The 24,146-nt window shown below is 44.4% G+C and overlaps 1 protein-coding gene across 8 annotated transcripts in view; it reads left to right on the plus strand.

Moving 5' to 3' along the window:
- PLEKHG3 (pleckstrin homology and RhoGEF domain containing G3) overlaps positions 1-24,146 on the plus strand; it is a 246,119-nt gene that overhangs the window by 131,878 nt on the left and 90,095 nt on the right. Inside the window, exon 1 of one of the 8 annotated variants that reach the window (XM_077464855.1) lies at positions 5,527-5,693. The exons of the other annotated variants lie outside the window; for them this stretch is intronic. The gene's annotated coding sequence lies outside the window, so the exon portion shown is untranslated. Of the gene's footprint in view, positions 1-5,526; positions 5,694-24,146 lie in introns of those variants that run through there. 8 annotated transcript variants of the gene reach the window in all.

Below are 24,146 nucleotides of genomic sequence, written 5' to 3' on the forward strand. Positions count from 1 at the left end.
TAATATCAAGTCTTGAAGGAGGCTTTCATATACACATTCTTTTTCTACCATATTTAATAAAAGTTAAAGTGGTTCTAAAGTCTAAAAATGTTCTATTCTAATGCGTTGCCTGCATTAAGGTAAAAAAAAAAAAATCCCACTACTTGTTGTGCCACCTCCCTAAACACTTACCTGACTCTTCCACCGGTCCAGCGCTGTCCCATCTGCAGAAATTCTGCTTTCTCTTCCTGCTGTCACAGGACACACTGAGAGCAGTAGAAACCATTGGCTCTTGCTGCCTTCAGTCAAATCCTGTGAGGAGGGGTGGGGCTTACTGGTGCCACTCATGCAGCCCAGCTCAGGAGCCTGCCCACACGCGTGCCCCCTCAGCACATGGCTTTCTGGTGTGGAGGAGGGGAGAGTAGTGGTGGGAACCCCAAAAGCGGACCTAAGGGACCGCTCTGTACAATACCATATCCCTTTAAGCCATTTTAGCAAAATGTTTTTTCTCGTTCCAATTAGCAAAACAATGAGCGGTGAGCGGCTGAAAATGTTTATGAAGTTTCACAATGACTCCTGGGGGTCACAGTGTGATTGAGCTGAACTTGCTCTTTCTTCCTTTATATCTCTGACCTCTGGCTGGGGCCCAGTTAATAATTATCAGGGGCCCGAAAGTTAAATACTATCAGGATTCCTGCCTTGAAGTGGAATGAGAACTATTAACCCTTGTGGGTACAGGTAATCTCAGCCTACTGAGAAGAATAGGATCCTGCTCACAGTAATATTCGTGGCTTTCAGTGTGGAGAGAGGATCATACCGTGGGCTACCTTTATTATTGAGGGCACTTTCACACTGGGGAGAGGGGGCATCGGCGGTAAAGCTGGCTATTTTTAACGGCGCTTTACCGTCGTCTTATCTGCGCTTTTCACCCCTGCTAGCGGCCGAAAAAGAGTTCAAATCGCTGCATGGGCAGGGGCACCTTAGGAGCAATGTATACACCGCTCCTAAAGTGCTGCAAAGATGCGTCCTGCATGAGTTTTTTTTTTTTACATCCCGTAAGCGCACTGCTCCAGTGTGTAAGCGCACTCAGGCTTCCGCACTGGAGTGACAGGCGAGGCGCTTTGCAGGCGCTATTTTTTTACTGCTTAGCGCCTGTAAAGCGCCTCAGGGTGAAAGTGGCCTTATTGGATCCAACAATGCCACATGTCTTTGTGGTGGCCTTAGGCCCCTTTAACACCTTTTTGTGTTTTTAATGTTTGTAAAGCGAAACCGCACATGTCATTAGAAACAATGTTATCCAATGAGATCTGCTGTTTGAAAAGTGAGGCATGCCCATTTTCTGTGCATTTTCATTTGCTGTGATGCCCAATAGAATAATATGAATGTGCTGCATCACAATTCAGCTACTAAACAATTTACAATAGCTGGCATGGGTAGGTGTGAAACGTTACATGCAGAAACATGTGCCCTCAATGGCAGTATAGAAGAGCGAGCCTGTTCACATCCGGGTGCCGCAGCACATTTTTGAAAATTATTAAAAATCTTTGCATGCCTATATGCATTTTGCGGCCCATAGAAGTCAATAATAACATGTGAAAGTGCATGCATGATGTATTCTGCATGCATTTTCAGCCTCTGGCAACCAGCCTAAATGTTTTTAATTGACCAACATGAATGTGGAAATGCGCACTGAAAAACAAGTTAAACCCATGAAAATGGAAGCAGACGTGAGCACCTACATCAGGGGTCTTCAAACTACGGCCCTCCAGTTGTTCAGGAACTACAATTCCCATCATGCCTAGTCATGTCTGTGAATGTCAGAGTTTTACAATGCCTCATGGGATGTGTAGTTCCGCAACAGCTGGAGGGCCGTAGTTTGAGGATCCCTGACCTACATGGTCTAAGTAAAGCTGGCCATAGATGGATCGAAGTTCAGCAGGGACTTTTTGGGACAATCAATAGTAGATATAATGATGGACTCCTCTTGAACAGGGCTGTTGGTAAATTATTTTTCGATCAGTGCTTATCTGTGTATTCTGACAGTGGAGGGGTCCCCGCTATGAGAATATAATACTGCAGCCAGGAGGATTGAATCGTCAAGGTGGCCTCTGGCTGATTGGGAAAAAAACTGATTCATCTATGGCCAGGTTAATGTCATTGTAATGTCTGAGGGTTTTTTACCCTTATGCATGAAAAAACCTTCAGTATGCAGCTCCCACCATAGCCCCCCTAAGGCTGGGTTCACACCGCAGCACGCTCCAGCCCATTCCCATTCACCGTTTCGGGTCCGATTTCAGCCCAAACTTTTGGCTTAATTTGGACCTGAAATCGACCAAAAGACACACAGGACTCCTGTGCAATTCTCATCGGAGCCGCTGCAGAGATGTGTGAACCGGCTCCATAGACAGCCGATCACCATCTCCTGCTATGTGAATTGAATGCAGGGAAAGCCACATCCAATTCGCAGCAGTGTGAACCTAGCCTTATACTTCCCTGAGCCCAATCCCAACCACACAATGTTCATGAGAAGCTGCTCTCCCAGGACTCTGCCTCCTAAAAGACACAGCAGGGGGAGCCATCAAGCACAGCCAGTGAAGCAGGGGAAAGGGCTGAGCTGCATGGTTTGTGTCTGTGTGTGCACAGAGGCGGCTCAGGAGTGAGCATGCAGGAGTGCCCCCATAGCTAGGGGCAGGAGCCAGGATCACCGATTGGGGACTTAAGAACAAGAGGAACAAGGCTGCTGTTTGCAGGTAAGTATAACATGTGTTTTTTTTGTGTGTGTGTGTGTGTGTGTGTGTGTGTGTGTGTGTGTGTATATATATATATATATATATATATTTATATTTTACACCTTTAATTAATAGCCCACCATAGATGGCTCAAATCTCAGCTAGTTTAGCAGAGTGCAGCAGAGGTTTGGTCCATCTATGAGCAGGCTGGTTGTACTAAAGTCCACTCATTGATAGACTTCAGTACAACCAACCTGTCTGATTTTTTATTTTTTTTGCATGCGATTACTGCTAGTGGCGATAGTTGCTAGCAGTAATCGTGTTCTGCCACCAGGGAAGGCTCCCCGCACTGACTGTGTTGATGGGTTGCAGGAATGAAAATTGCATCTATGGCTTGCTTACAGTGGTAGTAAAGGCAACAAGGTTTTTTAAAAATGCATGAAGGTAAAAAACTTTGTGTGCAGCAGCCCCCCAATACTTACCTGAGTCCACTCTTAATTGCACACCTGATCGGTTTTTAGCAGCAGCGGTAGCCATTGACTTCTGTCAATCACAGCCATTGAGCCAATCAGGAGACGGAGGGGACAGGCTGAGATGCGGCTCCATGTGTGAATGAACACACAACCGCAGGTCGAAAGTGCACCTGCCTGGGTGCCCCCACACCAAGCTGCTTGCTGTGGGGGCACCCGGCAGGAGGCAGGAGCCAGGAGCATCGGCGTGGGACCTGAGAAGAGGAGGATCTGGGCTGCCCTGTGCAAAACCACTGCACAGAGCAGATAAGTATAACATGTTTTGTTAAAAAACAAACAAAAAAAGACAAGACTTTAATATCACTTTAAGCCCTGGCTCACATTGATGCGATTTGGCATGCGATTTAACATGTCAAATCGCATTAAAAAATCAGTGGCAATGGCAGCGGCCGAATCTGTGTGCCGCCCATTTGCAGCGCTGCATCGAATCCCAAAAGTAGTTTCTCTACAGTTTTTGGCAATTTCTGGTATGCGATTTCTATTGACATCTGTGCAGAAACTCGCACACGTTTCTGAAATCACCCCCGAAGTCCGGACTGACATGCAGGAATGAAATTGTGCGAGTTCAGCTGAACACGCATGATTTCATTCCCACATGTCAGTGTGAACCTGGGGTAAGGCTTCATTCATAAAAACGTAACAAACACATATACAAGTGTTTTTGAATTAGTCATCTGAATGCAGCTGCATTGTTTTTGGTTATTCATTTCATTCACCTCTCCATTCACACGGGTATGTTTTCGTATTTAGAATCCAAAAATCTGCATCCGAAGAACATGTGCTTTGTGCGCTTACATGTATAAACGCATGCATATGCGTTTGTAAGCACGTTAGGCTACTTTCACACTCGGGCAGTGGGTGCGTCGGTGGTAAAGCAGCGCTATTTTTAGTAGCGCTTTACTGCCAATTTTGCTGCGCTATTCAGCCGCTTGCGGGTCCTGCCAGCGCACCGCTCCACCGTGAAAGCACTCGGGACTTTTACACTGGAGAGACGGGAGCGGCTCTTTATAGGTGCGATTTTTAGTGCTTGTAATGCCTGTAAAGCGCCTCAGTGTGAAAAGGGTCTAAATTTAAGTTTAAATGAAGTAGAAAAATAAATGATCCTAAAAACAAGGTACGGTATGTACAAATACATGTCTATAAAGAATTAAACCCATTTATATACAAGTATTTTAAAAATCATGACGCAGGAGCATCCAGTAAAATTTTACTGGTTGTGTTAATGTAGCCTGATGCCGCGTACAAACGACCAAACTTTCCAGCAGACTAGGTTAGACTGAATCAGTCTGATTGTGTGTGGGCTAATCCAATCGTTTTTCATTTAAAAAAATCTGACGGACCTAGAAATAGAACATGTTTTAAATCTATCTGACAGAATCAATTCCTATCGTGAAAAACATTTGTCTGTATGCTGGTCCGACGGACCAAATACGACGCAAGGGCAGCTATTGGCTACTGGCTGTTGAACTTCCTTTTTTAGTCCCGCCTTACGTCATCACATTCAAAAAGAATGGACTTTCGAACAGACTTAGTCCGTTCGATTGGAAAGTTCATGGGAACTCCGCCGAAAGTCCGTTGGGAAGACCGTCAGACCTAGTCTACCGAAAAGGCTGGACGTGTGTACGCGGCGTAAGGTGTAAGGGTTTGATTACACTGCTGTCTTTGCGTTCAGTATGTGGTTTATATGCTTGCTATATGTTGTGTGGTTTATATGCTTGCTTGCTAGCCATATGTTGTGTGGTTTATATGCTTGCTATATGTTGTGTGGTTTACGTGCTTGCTATATGTTGTGTGGTTTACGTGCTTGCTATATGTTGTGTGGTTTACGTGCTGTCTATATGTTGTGTGGTTTATGTGCTGTCTATAATTTGTGTGGTTTACGTGCTGTCTATATGTTGTGTGGTTTATGTGCTTGCTATATTTTTATTTTTATTTTTTTGGGGGGGGGGGGGGTCTGAGTAGTGTTTGTGGTGCATTCACTAGTAAAAAATGGAGCATGCTATACTCTAAAAACAAAACAAAAAAAATACATGAAAACGCTGCAGTGTTGTAAGCTAGGCTGATTGCAATATGTTAATTTTTTCTGTGTATGCAATCAGCTGCATTTGCTGTAAACTGGCCGGTGTTTGAATGTTTTTGGGATGGTGGGCATTGGGGAAGAATGTTTGACATGACAGTCCAGTGTTGCTTGTGTAGAGTGAGTGTGAGCTGTCTTTGCACAGGATCTCCTGTAATTCTCCGCCTGGAGGGAGTTACCGCTACGCCCAGCCAGCACTCTGCAAACCGTCTGTGTCTAGCACTGCTAAGGACTTCCTGAAAGTCCCATAGGGGATCATTGCTTCATTCCATGGGAGAAGTGTGGATCCACACTGCAGTGTCTAGGAGATTTGTATGATCGGAGGATCTATTCCTGGGGCTTCCTTCCCTCTGGCTTCCTGTCCTTAGACAACATCAGGTAATGACTTCTATGAGTATTAGAGTGAACTTTATATATCACTAGTGTGTAACGGCTTTACCATGCTAGGATTGCTGTGAGTACTTCATACCTTGTAATACATTTCCTTCCATCTGATACAAGCTGCCTTCTGGGGGCAGGCAGAGGGGCACTGGTCAGGGTGGAAGGTCCCTGCGGTGTCACAGCCAGGGTTGGTGTGATTGTTGTTTTTCACTATAGAATGGCGTCCACCTGTGTGACATTTAGCAGTTGTGCGTTGGCTTAGAGCGCGGGAACAGGTGTACATGGTGTCTCCTCCTGCCTGGTCCTGATATGAAGATGGACTGGGATGGGGGTGGAAGGACTTGTTCTTGGCAGCCTGGCACAACAACACTGACCCATTTTGTGAAGTTGGCATTTGCAGACTGCTGCAGAAGCAAAATCTGCAGATGCTGTTTTCCCATTTATCACTTATTAACCCTTAGAGGCTTTACACTATGCAGCCAGGTTTGTACCGTTCAGAGCTGACTCTAAGAAGTAATTCTGCTCTGATGTATTCTCAGCTAATGCTACTGAATAGAAAAATGTGATCGGAATAAATAAATGGCATTTTTTGTTTTTTCCATTGGATCGCTGCAGAGGGCTTGGGCAGTTTTTTTTTAATTTAGTCTCTCTGTCCATTATCAGAAAGCGCAGCGCCAGACGGGCGATTTTGTAGCAGCGATTCACTCCGACCAGCGATTAGTGGTGATTCATAGCTAGTGACAGGATTGCTATAATTGCTGGCGATTTGTCACTAGAAGAAATCCTTTTTAGGGCCGCTCATACCAGTGACCTGCATTTTTTATTTTTTTTATTTTTTTGCTGCACCGGATCAACTCTGGTCACTGCAAGAATGCAAAGAAAACCATGGTTTACTATGTGTTGTGTTTACACAATAGTGTTGTGTAGATGTGCATTGCCTGTGTCTGCTTTTTTAGCATAGCACACATGAACGCATGTAAGCGCAATACCATGCAACTGAAAGTAAAGACGATGTTAGTATTTTGACCCTTCTGGGGACCTGTCACTTCAGAAAGGATGACATTTAATGCATGCCAATGTACATGAAAACACTTGTTGAATGCACATCAATGCGCACACATTTTCAATGCGTTGTAGTAAGGTGTATTTGTGCTGTAAGGTGTGAATGGGCCTTTATGCAGCTACAAGTTAAACTTGTGTGCTACATTGTATTTGTGTTTTGCTACTGCAAACCCCTCTCCTTCAGTCATTTGTAGCTACGCTATAGATGTAAATACCGAGCGATTGTCGGCGTCATGAAATGTTACACATACTCCGTCACTAAGGGACTGAGGTACAAATCGATGTAAAATTGGGAAGTTGGAGGTTCTAGTTAAAAATAACTATTTTCCTTTTTGTAAGAAATTGGTTAAAAAAAAAAAAAAAAAAAAAAAAGGTGGCAAATAAAATAACTAAAATCATTTGTTTGACATGACCTTAAAGGGTAGAGGGGTTTGACAGCCCCTTATGACATCACCACCCCATCATGCCCCATGCGGTGATATCATAGGGGGGGCGATGCCTCCGAGTGATGTTACCTGGTGACCCCGTCCCATGCCAATATAAGTAGTGGCACCCAGCATTAGAGTGGGCGAGAGGGTTGAGTCGACATCAGAAGAACAAAGGGAGCAGGCAAAAGAGCGAGAAGACAGCGGACAGAGGGAGAAGAATCGGAGGGCTAGCGGAGAAGACCCGGCAGAGGCAGAAGACCTCAGCGGAGGAAGCAGAAGAGTCGGAGAGGGGGGAAGTAATTGGAAGAGATGGTGCAAGGCCCCCCTGCCCCTAAAGCACCCACCCCCCCCCCCATGTTGAGGGCATGCGGCCTGGTATGGTTCGGGGGGTGGCTCACTCATCCCCATCCCCTTTCCTGACCTGCTGACGTGCTCGGATCAGGTCTGGTATGGATTTTTTTGCTGTGGAGTTCCCCCTAAAGATTCATACCAAACACAATAACCAATATTGTTGGGGGTTAAAGGGGTTGTAAACTGTCATGTTTTTTCACCTTAATGCAACTATGCATTAAGGTGAAAAAACACCTGGCAGTGACCGGCCCCCTAGCCCCCCTCCATTTTACTTACCTGAGCCACATATTTTCCTTGGCGTGGACACACTGTCCCTCTCTCCACGGTGTCCCGGCTTTTGATTGGATAGATTGATAGCAGCGCAGCCATTGGCTCCTGCTGCTGTCCATCAACTCCAATGAAACGAGCGCCGGGTGGCGTGGCAGAGTCCGGCATTCGTACCTATGGACGCAAATGCTGGACTCGGGAGCATGCCCGCAAGGTAACCCCCCAAGAGTGCTTCTCCTAGGGGGTTATCTGATGTGGGGAGGAGCCGCGAGAGCCACCGAGGGACCCCAGAGAAATGGACGATCAGGGCCATTCTGTGCAAAGCAAGCTGCACAGTATTTAAAAAAAATAAATAAATAAATAAATAAAACGAGCCTTTTCATTCACTTTAAAGTGGACGGATGTCAGACTTCAAGTCGTAGGGCAAAGTCGGATCCAGAGTTGTACAACTGTTGTGTCGTACCAGTGTGAACCTGGCGTTACAGTTTATTTTCTTTGGCATGCAACCACATCTAGTGTAGAAATACCTGTTCACTGCCAGAGATGTCCCTTTGTGTAAGCAGCAGTCTCTCTGTAGAGGTTTAACACACCCATCGCTATGTCAGACATATAGCTTTGCAATGGTCACAGCTCGTGTTCCCTGCTGAAATGAGAGCTTCAGGTCTAGACATTTTCATACATAGTGTGTCCTTACTGTATTATATTGTGTCTGCAGTAATATGGCAAAGTCACATTTATAACTGAATACTGTACACAGATCAGGGATGGTGAATGGCAGCATATAGTATAGTCTGATATTTTCAGTGATCGGTGGGATTTGAGCTTCCCTTATGACAAACGGGCCTAGCAAGGGTTATGAAAACAAATAATGAGCCCTTCTTATAAATCGGTCAGTGTAGATTACACAGATTAGCTGTGGTAGAAAATCCCATCAGGATTTAGCAAAAGTGGATACTAAATGTCATATGTTGTTGGTTTTATGTTTTGTTTTTCTGTGCAGGTTTCCAGGATGCAGTGGTGATGAAGTGTCACTGAAATATATGCAGCTTTAGGGCTTGTTCACACCCACAACAGTCTCTACCGCTCCACTGTAAAGCGATCTGCTGAAGATGGCTTTTCAGAGGGCAATGCGGCCACCTCCTGAATGCTTCTGTGTGTGTGTGTGTATATATGTGTGTGTGTGTGTATATATGTATATGTGTGTGTGTATGTGTGTGTATATATATATATATATATATATATATATATATATAATATAATTTTATATTTTGACAGGAGCTTGGCTTGTTATTGTGAAGCAGTCCCATTCACTTGAATGCCTCATGTTTGGCAGCCGTACTTTTTTACCAAACCTGACGTTGGGTCTAATTTTTGCGTGCCATGTCTAAGACCCTTCATGTTATCTTTTAGGGGGGAGGTAAAATCACAGCTCAATCTCCTGTTTATACTAGCTGCCCATGGGAATGAGGCCTTCCATTATCTAAGGACAAAGCTGACTTTGTATCCAGCGTCCTTTACATCTCACAAGGTGATGTGCGTCTTTATGGGGTTAGCACATCAGGAGAAGAAGGTGCGTTTACATTTGTGGCCCTGGTATTCAGGAACAAGCTGTGATTATTGTAAGCTGTGGCCCTAAACGTCCTCCAATCCTCCCTGCCCCCGACCCCACATTCCTGGTACTGGTGCTCGCTGTGCCCGGCATTCATCGTCTGTCTGTTCCTTGTCTGCGCTGGCTGGGATGCCTAGAATAACTTGATCAGTGGGGTGCTGTGTGCACAATACTGGGATCATCACTGGGATGAAATGCAGGTTTATTGCAGGAACTGGGATGACTCTTCTGTGACGGCAGTGAAGATAAAATATACGTGATTCATAAAAGATAACTGCGCAGTTCTCATCAGAACATGTATACAATTGTAATTTGGGTCTTTTTATATAAATATACCATCGTCTTTGGGAGCTCATTCACACCAGTTCAGCTGATCTGTGTGGATCTGCAGATAGAACATTAGGGTACACTAAATGCAGCATGTCATTGTCACTATCAGTCACATAGAAAAGAAATGTCATTTTGTGACATTTCAATAAAGTTAATAAAGGTAAACAGTGCCTTGCTTTGTAACAAGGTAGTGCATCACCACTACACATCAGACACCAGCCTGCATCATCACTTGGGGGGGGGGGGGGGTTTGAATGACCCATTTCTGTTCTGACTACAGAAAATGATTTCTGATTGGTTGATAAAAGAAATGATCATTGTCCTAAGAGTTCTAGAATGCAGAGTGGGGAATACTGGGTGCAGATTATATGTTCTACAATGCAGGTGAAGCGATAAAGTGCTAACTGGTTAGGTGAACAAATGGTGGCATATGATTTGCAGCCAGTGTTTTGGTGAGGTACAGCCCACCCTCTGGCATCTTGCTTTGATGCCAGTTGCAAATGTAATATTCACTGTAAACCCATGTAGTAACAAAATACTGGGGGGCAGTGGCTGCCTGTCCATTAGGGGCACCCCTTTCTGGGTACCGGGTGCATGAAATACATGGAAGGGTACCGGGTGCATGAAATACATGGAAGGGTACCGGGTGCATGAATTACATGGAAGGTACCGGGTGCATGAATTACATGAAGGGTACCGGGTGCATGAATTACATGAAGGGTACCGGGTGCATGAATTACAGCAGCAGGGTTTTTTTTGTTTTTTTTTGACGGAGCTGATTAGAGACAGGGGCTCTAATAGGTTTCAAAATCGGGTGGGCTTGTGTCGCAGAAGATGTGCTCCAATCCCACCCAGGTGTTGAAACACCGATCCTCAATCTGGCCAATCAGAAGCAGGTGTAAGACGTTTTCCCATTGGCCCAAAAGAGAAGACTCCCGATTGCCAGCCCGGGGAGGAAGGAAGGATACAGAAGCCGCTGCTGCCGTGATGACCCAGAGAACGGTAGGCAGCAGGAGAACGGGAGGCTACCGAGCAGGGGAAGCTGTTGCCCCCAAGCGGAGGAAGGGGTAAGCGCTACTGACTGACAGACCTGGCAGGGGGGTGTGTGGCAGGCATACGGTTTGCTTCCCCGCAGCCCCCCCCCCCAAAAAAAAAATTATTTGCACCATCCGCCACTGCTGGGGGGGGGGGGATTTTTCATGAAAGGTGTCACACACTTTGGTGCCTGTGCCACCTCCATGTACCTGTAAAACATGTCAACCTGTCAGAGGCTGCACTGTGTTCTCAGTGTGCTCCTTCCCTAGCCTCTGCACAGGCAGGAGCATGACCAAGGGGGTTTGTGGTTGGCAGAGCAGACCTTTAAGTGGTTGTAAACCCTTACAAACCACTTTGACCTACAGGTAAGCCTAGATTAAGGCTTACCTGTAGGTCCAAGAAATATCTCCTAAACCTATACGGTTTAGGAGATATTTACCTGAAGACAGCCACCACTGTCTACGGCGCATGCGCCGTAGACAGCGGCATGCAGGCGCACTGGGCAGGCCGCAGATCGCACCGATATTCCACGGGTGTTGGCTCCGGTGCGCATGCGTGGGAGTGACGTCATCGCGGCTCTGGCGAATCACATGCCTTTGCCTTGCAGGGTGTGTTTTTTTTTTTTTTTTTTCCTTTACTTCCTCTTTAACCCATCAATTTAACGGTTTCAAAGAACTGTAACATTGGTTGTGCTCTCAACCAAACTTTCAAACCATCAAATGACTAGTGTCATCTATGATCACATGTGCAGCACCATGGAAATTGAAGATCAAACAGGCCAGGATGGCATCTTCCTTGACTGAAAATCATAGGAGGATTTAGTTCTGTTTTAGGTTCCCCATCGGGTCCGTCTCCCTTTTAATTGACAGCACATGGCAATGGGCGGATCCATAACTGCTATTCCACTTCCCACTACTGTCAATCAAAAGAAAGAAGGACCTGATGAGGAGCTAGACTCAGTTCCCCATAAGCCTGGGCCCACCCTGCAGGCCATCAGTTTACCATCACATCTGCCTTAACTTTAAGCTCATTTTCCAGGTATGAGCATTGCTATATTGACCTCCACATTGTTCACTGTCCCCTTTGTTTTACATCTAGCTTTGGGCAGGGTAGTCTCCCGGTCGACAGCCAAATGGTTGCGGGGGTAGAGCCCTGTGTGGGAAGCTATTACATGCATGATCGCTTCATAGCATAGACGTGAGTTTTGGGTTACTTCTATAATCCATATCAGAGCTGGTCTTAATTACCCTCAGTTTCCTAATCTGCACAGGCTCTTTACCCTAGATTCACACCTATGCATTTTTAGTGCCTTTTGCAGTTTGCAGAAACGCACTACAGTCCATTTAACTTGTTTTCTTATGGTACAAGTTCACATATATGCGTTTTGAGGCTGGTGCATTTTTGGAAAGGGTCGGGGACCTTTTTCCTTCGATTTGCAGGTATTAGACTTCAATGGAACTGCACCAGTGTTATGTTTTTTATTTATGTGTTTTGCGGTTTTTATTTTAATACTGTATATAGCTGGCTGCTAAGCGTCCGCCAGGTCCTTACCAGTCGATGAGTCATCAGCTGTCACCGGGCTTCCCTGCTGAAAGCAAAATGAAAAAGAAAAAATACCAAAAAAACGCTGTGGGGTCCCTCACCCAGGTCCATACCAGACCCTTGCCGCCTGGTAGGTCAGGAAAGGGAGGGGACGGGCGAGCACCCCCCCCTCCTGAACCATACCAGACCGCATGCCCTTAACATGGGGGGGTGGTATCTAGGGGGGGTAGGATCTGCAGGTGGAGGATTCAGATAAACCCCCCGCAGACCCCGACAACCACCGGCCAGGATTGTCGGGAAGAGGCCCTTGTCCTCATCAACATGGGGGCAAGATGCTTTGGGGTGGGGGGCCAAGAGCCCCCCTAGTCCTAAGCACCCACCCCCCCCATGTTGAGGCCATGCGGCCTGGTATGGTTTGGGGAGGGGGGCGCTCTCTAGTTCCCTCCCTTTCCTGACCTACCGGCAGCATGCTCGGATAAGGGTCTGGTATGGATTTTGGGGGGACCCCACGCTATTTTTTTTTTAAAATGTGGGTGGGGTCCCCTCTGAGTCCATACTAGACCTGAAGGGCCTGGTATGGACCTGGAGGAGGGAAACCCCACACTGTGTTTTTCACATGTATAGTAGTTTTAATGGAACTCCTGCCATAAAAGATCAGAAGTGCTCATCTACAAACTCTGATTCTCTGGTGATCCCCAGCTTTGTATTGGGCCATGTATAACCAGCCATGGCTGTATGGTCTTCACAAAATGGTTAATTTTTCATAGTGCAAGTACATGCCTGGGGTGAAATGTATGCAATGACTTGTTTGGTGGTGGATTTTTACTTGTTGATATCCTGTTGATTTTTACATTCTTAACCTGTGAGTTATGTCCACGCCTGGTCCCACTCCTCCATAACTTTCATAGACAGGCATGTTTGGTTTGATAAATAGCCCTCCAAAATGCATACTCAGCCACTGACCTCATAACTCAAGTGTAGACTTTCTGGGAGAAAGTTTAAGATCTTCCCGGGGACTTCTGAAATTTCTGTTTTACATATAGAAGTCTTTCTTGGAGGTTTGTAGTTTTTAATGAAAAAAAATGCAAAAAATTGCAAAATCGCCACAGGAGCCACTAGCATTCAGTGGGGTAAATTTACTAAAACTGGAGAGGGCAAAATCCGGTTTGGCTGTGCAACGTAGCCAATCCGTTTCTAACGTCAGCTTGTTCAATTAAGCTTTGACAATGAAACCTGGAGGCTGGTTGGTTTCTATTAAAAGCTGCACCAGATTTAGCAAATTTTTAGTAAATCAACCTCAATGATCGCATCAATTAAAAACAAAGTGCAATCTAGTGCAGCACCACAACTTTCCACTTTAAGCAATACAAAACCATAAACCAATATAATCCACCTGCTGGAAACAAAAAGCAATATAAATAATACTTTCAATCGTGCATCATAGTCTCATGATAAAGTTTATCAATCAACGTGTTTATAATAAAATACTTTCAATCCTGCATATATAAAGTTCATATAATAAAGTGCATTTGATGAAAAGTGCAAAAACGCGTGTCAAACATTAAACATTTCCAGTATTCCGCAAACTCCCGTGTATGTTATAATACTTGAGAGTAGAGCAGTGAAACCACCATCCACTAATCCTGCACACCACCCCTGGAATGGGTGTACTTGCCCCTAAAATGATGGACCTCACTTTTGCACTTAACGCGTTGATTGATGCAAGCACATTGACGCTGAAGCTCAAAAACACTAAAAGCCTAAAGTAGTGTGCATGGACACATATGATGACACTATTTAGCTGCTAGGAGCCAAACAAAATGCTAATAAACGATTAAACGGTTAAGCTGATGCGCGTGGCCGGCAGCTGTGATTGCTCCACAGAGAGGCAGAACAGGGATCTGTCAATGAAAAACAAACAGATCCCTGTTCTGTCAGGGGAGTAGAGAGAGATCGTTTGTTCCAACTTAATAGTAAAGATAATCTCAGGCATGTTCGCAGCTCCACTTGCCCGCCAGGAAACTGACACTCTGCAGCGCTAATCACAGGTAGCGAGACATTTGCCGATCTGTGCAGGCGCGGATCGGGAAATGTCTCCCTGCCTGTGATTAGCTCTGTGGAGTGTCAGCTTCCTGGCCGGCATGTGGAGCTGCAAACATGCCTGAGATCATCTTTAGGGATTAGGAACAGCGATCTCTCTCCTCCTCCAGTTAGTACACTGCCCCCACAGTTAGAAACCCCTCCCAGGGAAGACATTTAACCCCTTGATCGCCCCCAGTGTTAAACCCTTCCCTGCCAGTGACATTTATACAGTATTCAGTTTTATAGCACTGATCACTGTATAAATGGTCCCAAAAAAGTGTCGGATCTGTCCGCTGCAATGTCGCAGTCCCCCTAAAAATTCGCTGATCACCGCCGTTACTAGTAAAAAAGGATAATAAACATGCCGTAAATCTATTATCTATTTTGTTTTAAATTATTTTTATTACATTATTCTAAACATACAAGCTCTTCCATATCATTTCTAATACATGAATACAAAACATTCAAAAAAAGAAAAATACATACACATTTACAAATACAAAAACAAGAAAAAAATTGGATCTGTCCTTTATCATCCCCTCTTGAATGGCCACATTTGTGAATAATGTATAGTCAAAAAATTTTCTTTAACTCTCCCCTTTCCTCTCTCCCTTCTTCTCCTTATTTCCTCTTAAGTGGGGAGGCAAGGATACTGCCCCTTTAGCTCCCAATCCCCTCTTAAACCCCCCCCCCAATTTTTTTTTATAAATAATAACAATAAAAAAATTAAAAATAAAAAACATTTTTATTCCCTATTTTGTAGACGCTATAACTTTTGCACAAACCAAGCAATATATGCTTATTGCGATTTATTTTATTTTTTTACCAAAATTATGTACAAGAATACATATTGGCCTAAACTGATGAAGACATTTTTGTTTTTTTAACGTGTTTTTTTTTTGGGATATGGCAAAAAATAAAAACCGCAGAGGTGATCAAATACCACCAAAAGTAAGCTCTATTTGTGGGGAAAAAAAGGACGTTAATTTTGTTTGGGTACAGCGTTACACGACGCGCAGTTGTCGGTTAAAGTGATGCAGTACCGTATCGCAAATAATGGTCTGGTCATTAAGGGGAAAAAATCTTCCAGTCTTTAAGTGGTTAAAAAATGACATTTAATGTTACAAGGGCAAATTAAAAAGTCATTTTAAACCCTCTGCTGTTTTTTTTAGCTTAACACATTGATCCCAATAAAATAAACATTCCTCCATAAACTAGTTGTTAAAATTCTTACAGCAGCACTTGTAATTTACAGCTTTGAATGCTGCTCGCTCCTGCTCTCTGTGCAGCTTTCCTGAACTTCTGGTCTTCACAGGAATGAGACAACAATCGCAAGCCAGTGATTAGCTTAGAGAGGGAGGAAGTGGGTGGAGTCAGGGAGTGACTTGCCTGCCCATGTTATGGGGCTGTATTTAGTATTGATGTACAACTCTAGTCTCTGCATGCAATGGTTACTCCATAGGATGCTGCAAGAGAAAGGAGCCACCCTGAAACATTTTAAACAATAAAGGGAGCTGCATACTCCGTAAGTAATTAAATCAACTGCTGAAAGTGATTAAAAACTGAGGGCTGTCTGCAACATTTTAGTTGTCTTTTACCTTAGAGAGGCACTGATTTAAAGCAAAATCCAGACACTCAGGCTGGGTTCACACCATTGAGAATTGGACGCGGTTTTCTCCACATCCAATTCGCATAGCAGTAGAATGTGACTGGCTCTCTATATAGAGCCGGTGCATTTTGCAGGAAAAACGTTTGCCTTTTTTGGTCCGTTTCAGGTCCAAATTCAGCCCAAAATTCAGGCTGAAATTAGACCTGAAATGGTGAACGAGCATGCACCGGACCCCTGCTGTGCGACGGATGTGGCTCATATGTGACCCAGGTCTCAGTGTGCGTTTTCTTATGCTTTATGTTCATTATCACCAATCTTGCATTTTAAAAAAAACAAGTTTGCTAATTCTATAAACCCTACACTCCCCCAACCCCCTAGAACATCCAAAATTCTAAGAGATGAGTAAGAGTCATAAACTGTGTCCGGGAGGTCTTGCCACTGAAATCCACAAGAAATGTAATAAATCAGTAAATCAGTAAATCAGTATATCAATAAATATCAGTTTTGGGTGGACTGACCCTATACACTTTGGATTGACGATTTATGTCACCCATTTAATTAAAGCGGAGTTCCACCCAAAAGTGGAATTTCCGCTTCAAGCACTCTTCGTGTCCTGACATGCCACATTTGGCATGTAATTTTTTTTGGAGGGGGGGGGGCTGTGTACCCTTTTTTTCATGGGACTTCCTGTCCCACTTCCTGTTTACTATCTTTGGCCACCAGGCGACTCCTCTCGTCCTAGACGGCCCCTCCCCGCCAGCAATCTTCTGGGACACAACTCACGCATGTGCAGTGCACAGCCAGCCGTGAAGCTGTAAGCTGTCAGGGCTGGGTGCCCACAGTTCCCACAGTGTGTGCCCCCCAATACTCACCTGAGCCCCCTCTCAATCCAGTGATGTGCAAAGGAAAATCGACTGTCCCGGGACTTTTTTTACCGGCCTGCCAGCTCGCCGCTCCAGTGTGAAAACCCTCGGGGCTTTCAGGGAGCTTTGCAGGCGCTATTTTTAGGGATGTAGCACCTGCAAAAACGCCCCAGTGTGAAAGGGGTCTTAAGGCCCCTTTCACCCTGAGGCACTTCTAACTGTACTTTTGAAGAGCTTTCTATTCATTTCAATGGAGAGGGTTGTTTTTTTTTTAACTGCCCTTCCAGCGCAATGTCCCAGTGTGAAAGCATTTGTTGATTTTAATGGGAATAGGCTTTTGTGAGCTTTTCAGGAGCTTTTTTTTAGCCCCCCCCCCCCGAGACCGATCTGTTCATGGAATAGTGTGCAGGTGCCGCCATTCTAACTAAGGGAAACCGGCAGTGGAGCGTTGCGGCTTCACTCCCGGCTTCCTACTGCACTTCGTGAATGGCCAGCTTGTCTTCTGGGACACACATGGGTCCCAAAAGACAGCGTGGGGGCTTGCCACACAAGAGGACATGACGTCCTGCGCCGCAGCCTGGCTGGAACAGAATTACATTTAGGCTGCTTTCACCCTGAAGAACTTAACGGGCGCTATAGCGCTAAAAATAGCATTTGCATAGCGCCAGTAAAGAGCCTCTCCTCTCACTCCAGTGTGAAAGCCTGAGTGCTATACACCGCTTCTAAAGCCACCCTGCCCATTGAAATAAATGTAACCCTTTTTTGTGCACTAGCGGGGGTTAAAAGTGCCCTGATAGTGGCCGAAAACCTCTGCAAAAACAACCGCCAACACTCCGGTGTGAAAGTAGCCTTAGTACTTCAGTAAAGGGGAGTTAAAAAAAAAAAAAAAGATTGCCAAAAACGAGTGGTGGATCTTTCCTTTTAAGACAAAGTTCTAAAAGTTGGTGGAACTCCGCTTTAACCTGGGTACAGCTGGTTTGAAATTCTGAAATTTGAATTTTGAAATTCTGCCAGTTCAGGCGTTGGACTCATTTCCATCAGTGTGTGACCACCGTGTTGGACAGAAGCTGATCATGAGATCAGTGTCTCTTGAACAATCATGCTGGAAAACTTCCATTGATCAGCGACTGCAGCCGCTGACCGGTTTATTCTGATAGCAGAGAGTCCAAATATTAGGCCCCATGCACACGAGACGCCGATGCAAACTCTGCTGAACGCACGTTTTAAAAAGCAGAAACCTGCGCTTAAAAATGCATGTTTTGCCGTGTTTTCATGCCACATTTTCATACCGCGTTTGTGTCTATGTCTATTTGTAAAGATAACATCATATAGACCCTCCTCAAGCTCAGAAAGCATGTATTATTAACTATTTCTGCCATTTTGATCAGAGTGAGCAGCAGCAGAGGGAGCAGTTGTACACTTTCCCTCTTTTTCTGTGTTTTTTTTTTTTTTTTGTAAATAGATCCCATATTGAATATATGTCAGGAAATGCTCTCGATAAGGCAGCAACGTCGTCGCAAATTGCGTAGCAGGTCCAGAGTCAGAGCTTGTCGATATTGGACCCATCCATTGATGGCACAGCGAATGTCCGTTGGATATTTGACAAACATGGTGGGGGGGGGGGGGGGGGGTTGGGGCTGACTAGACATTGGTATGCAGGTTTTTCTTTGTGGAAAAAGACATTGCTCTGCTTTGGTCAGACTAGGTGGAGTCACTGATTAGATTAGAAATTGGATGGAGGATTGGGGCAAAGAAGTGGAGGCATTCCTCATTGTCTAAGTTACCTAAAAAACTCTTTTTTTTTTTTTATGGCATTGCATCAGTGAGTATATATGCTCTATGAACTATCTAAAGTAATTACGACATTTTAAACCAATCTTTTTAGTATTTTTTTATGGTTTACTATCATATTTCTGAGTTTTCTGGTCCAAAAAATTGGGTTCCTTTTAACCACTTAAGGACCAGGCCTCTTTTTCAGACTTGGTGTTTACATGTTTAAGGCTGGGTTCACACTGCTGCGGGGGGAGATCCGGATGTGATTTGCGGTGATCTCCGTAGCGATGCGAGTTCAGCCATACAGATAGTATGGCTGAATTCGCATCGCTCCCGCAGCAAACTCGCAGCAAACTCGCACGGGACCCTTTTTTTGGTCCGCAACAGAATCGGATCGCATGGGGGTTCACACCATGCGATCCGATTCCTGTGCGAGTCGGCAGATCGCACTGCGATATGCGGACGGATCTGGGGGTGTCATTAACATATCATTGACACTCCCAGCTGTCCGCATAGGGCAGTGTGTGCGATGCGGGAAAACGCTGCGGATTCGCGGCGTTCTCGCATCGCAGCGGTGTGAACCCGGCCTAAAACAGTTTTTTTTTGCTAGAAAATTTCTTAGAACCCTCAAAAATTTTATATTGTTTTTTTTTCTAACACCCTAGAGAATAAAATGGCAGTCATTGAAATACTTTTTTTCACACCGTATTTGCGCAGCGGTCTTACAAGCGCACTTTTTTTGAAAAAAATTCACTTTTTTGAATAAAAAAATAAGACAACAGTAAAATTAGCCCAATTTTTTTTATATTGTGAAAGATAACGGTACGCCGAGTAAATTGATACCCAACATGTCACGCTTCAAAATTGCGCCCGCTCGTGGAATGACGTCAAACTTTTAGCCTCAAAAATCTCCATAAGTGACATTTAAAAAATTCTACAGGTTACTTTTTTTGCATTACAGAGGAGTTCTAGGGCTAGAATTATTGCTCTCGCTCTACCGATCGCGGCGATACCTCACATGTGTGGTTTGACCACCGTTTTCATATGCGGGCGCTACTCGCGTATGCGCTCGCTTCTGTGCGCAAGCTCGTCGTGACGGGGTGTTTTTAAAAAACTTTTTTTTATTATTTATTTTAATTGATTTTATTTATTTTTACACTGTTTAAAAAAAAAAAAAATGGATCACTTTTATTCCTATTACAAGGAATGTACCGTAAACATCCCTTGTAATAGAAAAAAGCATGACAGGTATGAGATCTGGGGTCAAAAAGTCCTCAGATCTCATATTTGGGCTAAAATGCAACAAAAAAAATAAAAATAAAAAAATTACATTTAAAAAAAATATACCTTTAAGAGGTATGGGCGGAAGTGACGTTTTGACGTCGCTTCCGCCCTCCTATGGTATAGAGATGAGTGGGGGCCATCTTAGCTAACGAAAGGACCCCATCGCCTCCGCCGCTACCGATGGATCCGGTAAGCGGCGGAAGGTGCGGGAGGGGGTGGCACCTCTCCCACCGCCGATAGCGGTGATCTCACGGCGAATCCGCCATGGAGACCACCGTTATTGTACAGCCGACCGGCACCTGAAGAGATGGATATCTCGGTTGTGGCAGCAGCTGCTGCCGTTACCGAGATATCCCTCTTCAAAAATAGGACGTAGATCGGCGTGCGCTGGTCGGCAAGTGGTTAAAAAAACGCTTATGAACGCAAATGTGGGTGCCGCATTTTGCGTCTGAAAAGTGGAAAAGCAAAGTGTCTGAACCCATTTTTTTGCTTCTGGAAAAATGAGGTTAAACCCAACTGCAGAAAAACGGGGAAAAAACGAGACTATGTACATGGACACATAGGATAACATTGCATGCGTTCAGGGGCAGTTGAAAAAAGTGTCCAACTGCCTCTGAACGCGCGCTTAACAGCATCTCGTGTGCATGGGGTCTAAGACTAGAATGGCTCGGCAGGGGGATTCCTCCATCCACTTTGCTTGTGTGAATGGGGGAATCTTTTGTTTTGTTTGTTGTTTGTTTTTTTACATTTAGCCAGCCTGTTGAAAGGTAGAAAATCTAACAGTCTATGCCCAACCTTATACCAGACACACGGCAACAATTACGGCCATAGTGCAGTTGTCAGCTGGCATCTTGTGTTCTGATTTTTCAAGAATAATAAACCTTTCCTGGATTGGCATTCATTTGTGGCGCTCTCGTGCTTTTAAACTTCAGGTGAATAGTGTGGCAGGGTATGAATCCCGAGACCAATAGAGCAGAATCCCAAGTCCTCTGGAGGTAGAAGAGCTCACAGTGTATTTATTGGGGGCATTTACCGGTTTTGTCTGAGCTCTGCTTCACATTTGAGCTCATTTTAATTCTGATCCCTTTGGTTGCCCTGTGTTCATGGATTTGTTATAAATACATATGATCTTCTAGTAGACGGGCAGTCGGCGCACTAATTCTTTGTGGCAATAATTCCCTTCATCCTACACCTGTCTGTCTGGGGTCTTAGGAGTGTCACATATCAGGAGTGGGTGGAGCAGGTCTACCCGCGTTTGCCAAGTGATTATTTGTACAAGGAGCTTCCTGGAAGTGTGGCGGGGACTGGATTCAACAGCTACAATGTCCCTTACAAGGTGATTGTGTAAACAGTGCGAGTTGTGACCTCACGGCACAAAGGACACTGTAATTGGTCCTGTCATAGTTTCTGTTCCTTTTGAAACTATGAATGGACAGGGATAAAATGTGTCATTCTTACTTTCTAGGACCACCAGGGTTTCACCTTTTTTTACCTTTTTGGTTTTCAAATGAAAGTGAAATTTGCATATCAGACGACAATGACAGTATTGCATGATTTAGGCCTCTTTCATACAGGCAGTCTGATTGGCTTTACCGGTCAGCTTTTCAGGTGGATCCGAACAGACGCTCTGTTAGTCAGTGAGACTTGCGTTCATCTTAGAGCTGCAACTTACGATTATTTTCATAATCAATTAGTTGGACGATTTATTGTTTTGATTAATCGGATAATAACCTTAAAAAAAGTGTGGTGTACTATTTAATATGTAAAGTTAAAAAAAAAAAAAGCAATTTCTTCTTAAAAATATGCAGTGGTAAATGTAAATAACCAACTATAAGATTAGGGAGCAAAATCCTAATCCACTCTGAGAATAACAGACAGAAGAGATATACTATTATGCCCCGTACACACGAGCGGATTTTCCGTCAAAAAAACTGGGATGTTTTTTTCGACGGAATTCCGCTCAAGCTTGGCTTGCATACACACGGTCACATAAAAGTTTTCTGAACTTTTGTCCGTCAAAAATGCGGTGACGTACAACACTATGACAAGCCGAGAAAATGAAGTTCAATGCTTCCGAGCATAAGTCGAATTGTTTCCGAGCATGCGTAGGAATTTTGTATGTCGGAATTTGTACAGACAATTGGAACTTTTTCCAACCGAAAAATAGAGAACCTGCTCTCAATCTTTTGCTGGCTGGAATTCTGCCAGCAAAAGTCCGATGGAGCATACACACGGTCAGAATTTCTGACCAAAAGCTCACATCCGACTTTTGCTGGCAGAATTTCTGATCGTGTGTATGGGGCTTAAGAGCCGGTTCACACAGCGGGCGATGCGAGGCGACACGACTCGCCTCGCCTCGCTCTCGCAAGTCGCCCCCGTTCTGTACAATGGAACCGTTCTGAGAGGAGCGACTGGAGTCGCTCCGACTCAGAAAAAAGGTTCCTGTACTACTTTTGGGCGACCTCGGGGCGACTTGCATTGACTTCTATACAGAAGTCATTTGCAAGTCGCCGCCGAGGCCGCTGCAGGTCGCGGCGAGGCAAGTTGGAGTCGCCTCGCCTCGCCTGCAGTGTGAACCGGCCCTAAGAGGTTCAGTCTGGTAAATATCATCAGACTCTGAGATCAAATTTATTTAAAGAAAATAAAAAACATGAAAGACTGTTTTGACAATTTTCAGACAGAACTGTAATGTATGCTGGCCATGCAGAAACAATGTCGTTTTAAGAAAGTAAAGTTAACTGAATGTTAAAAGTGAAATTTTCAAACGACATTCTTTCATTCAACGAATGTACAACAATTTTTCTTATGAATATTCTCGTCCAAAAAATGTATGTGTGTATGGCCAGTATAAGGCTCAGTTCACACCTATGCAGTTTGCTTGTGATCAGTTTCTACAGTGATTTTTGGACACACGATTTTGCTGTGATTTGCATTTTGTCCAATTTGTTGTTGAGCAGATTAAAAAACCGAAATTGCTGCAAAAACACACTAAATGCTTTTCTGCGGCTTCTCCATTGAAGTCCATTGAACCTAAAAGCAAAAAAAAGCACTGTTTTGCATTGAAAAAATGTCCTTGACCCTTTACAAATATTCAGTGGCTGAAAAAAGCATAGATGTGAACGTGTCCCATAGGAAACCATGTTAATTGAGCTGTAGTACGTTTCTGCAAAAAGCATCAAAAATGCATAGATGTGAACCAGGCCTAAGATGTTTAGTAAGCAGCAGCATGCTTTTTTTTTGTATCACCTGTCATAATGGATTTAAAAAAACTAAAATTAGCCCTATATAGTACAAAAAGAGCAGATAATGGCTACTATAAGAGGGGTTCATTTATACTGTGAAACTATATATAATATATAAATAAAATGCACCCAGAAGTAGGATATATAGGCATTATAACTAGGAGTCAGACATGAAGCTATATGAATGGGTGGAAGGGAGATCTAAATCTTTTAAAGCAGTACTAAAAGCACTGGCATGCAACAAAGCAAACAAAATATTGGCATGCATTAAAAGGGGGTAAAAGCGATAATTCTCTCACTCTACAAGACTCTGGTCCGGCCGCACCTGGAGTATGCTGTCCAGTTCTGGGCACCAGTCCTCAGGAAGGATGTACTGGAAATGGAGCGAAGGGCAACAAAGCTAATAAAGGGTCTGGAGGATATTGGGTATGAGGAAAGGTTGTGAGCACTGAACTTATTCTGTCTGGAGAAGAGACGCTTGAGAGGTGATATGATTTCAATTTACAAATAAAAGTTAAAAGCGCCCTGCTAGCAGGCTGAAAAGCGCCGCTAAAATTAGCGGCGCTTTACCGCCTATGCCCCCTGCCCCAGTGTGCCCTCATTGTTTTGGCTAAAATATGTGTTGTGGTCTTGTATTCAGCCAACAGGTGGCGCTCTAGACCCCTTTTCATGTGAAGCATTGGTTGTTTGCAGTAGTGATTCATCCCTTCTCTTAGATGGCTTATCTGCAGCTTTATCCAGACAAATAGAAATTCAGAGCAACTTTTATCTGCTGTGCTGTCTCAGCTAAAGCCTCTTACACACTAATATCGTTTTTTTTTCGTTCAACCCAGACGGCTCAGAGTCACTATACTAACAACCAGATGTTAGTACAGTGATCTCTCCTGCTAATCTATTGTGTTTTAATGGAGGATACCCCCCCCCCCCCCCCCACCAGAACACTCCAGTCAGCAGAGCTTTTTTGGTCATGCCC

This window comes from Lithobates pipiens, unplaced genomic scaffold (genome assembly GCF_037356315.1).
Source record: "Lithobates pipiens isolate NorthernLeopardFrog02 unplaced genomic scaffold, aLitPip1_a1.2 Scaffold_30, whole genome shotgun sequence".
NCBI lineage: Eukaryota > Metazoa > Chordata > Amphibia > Anura > Ranidae > Lithobates > Lithobates pipiens.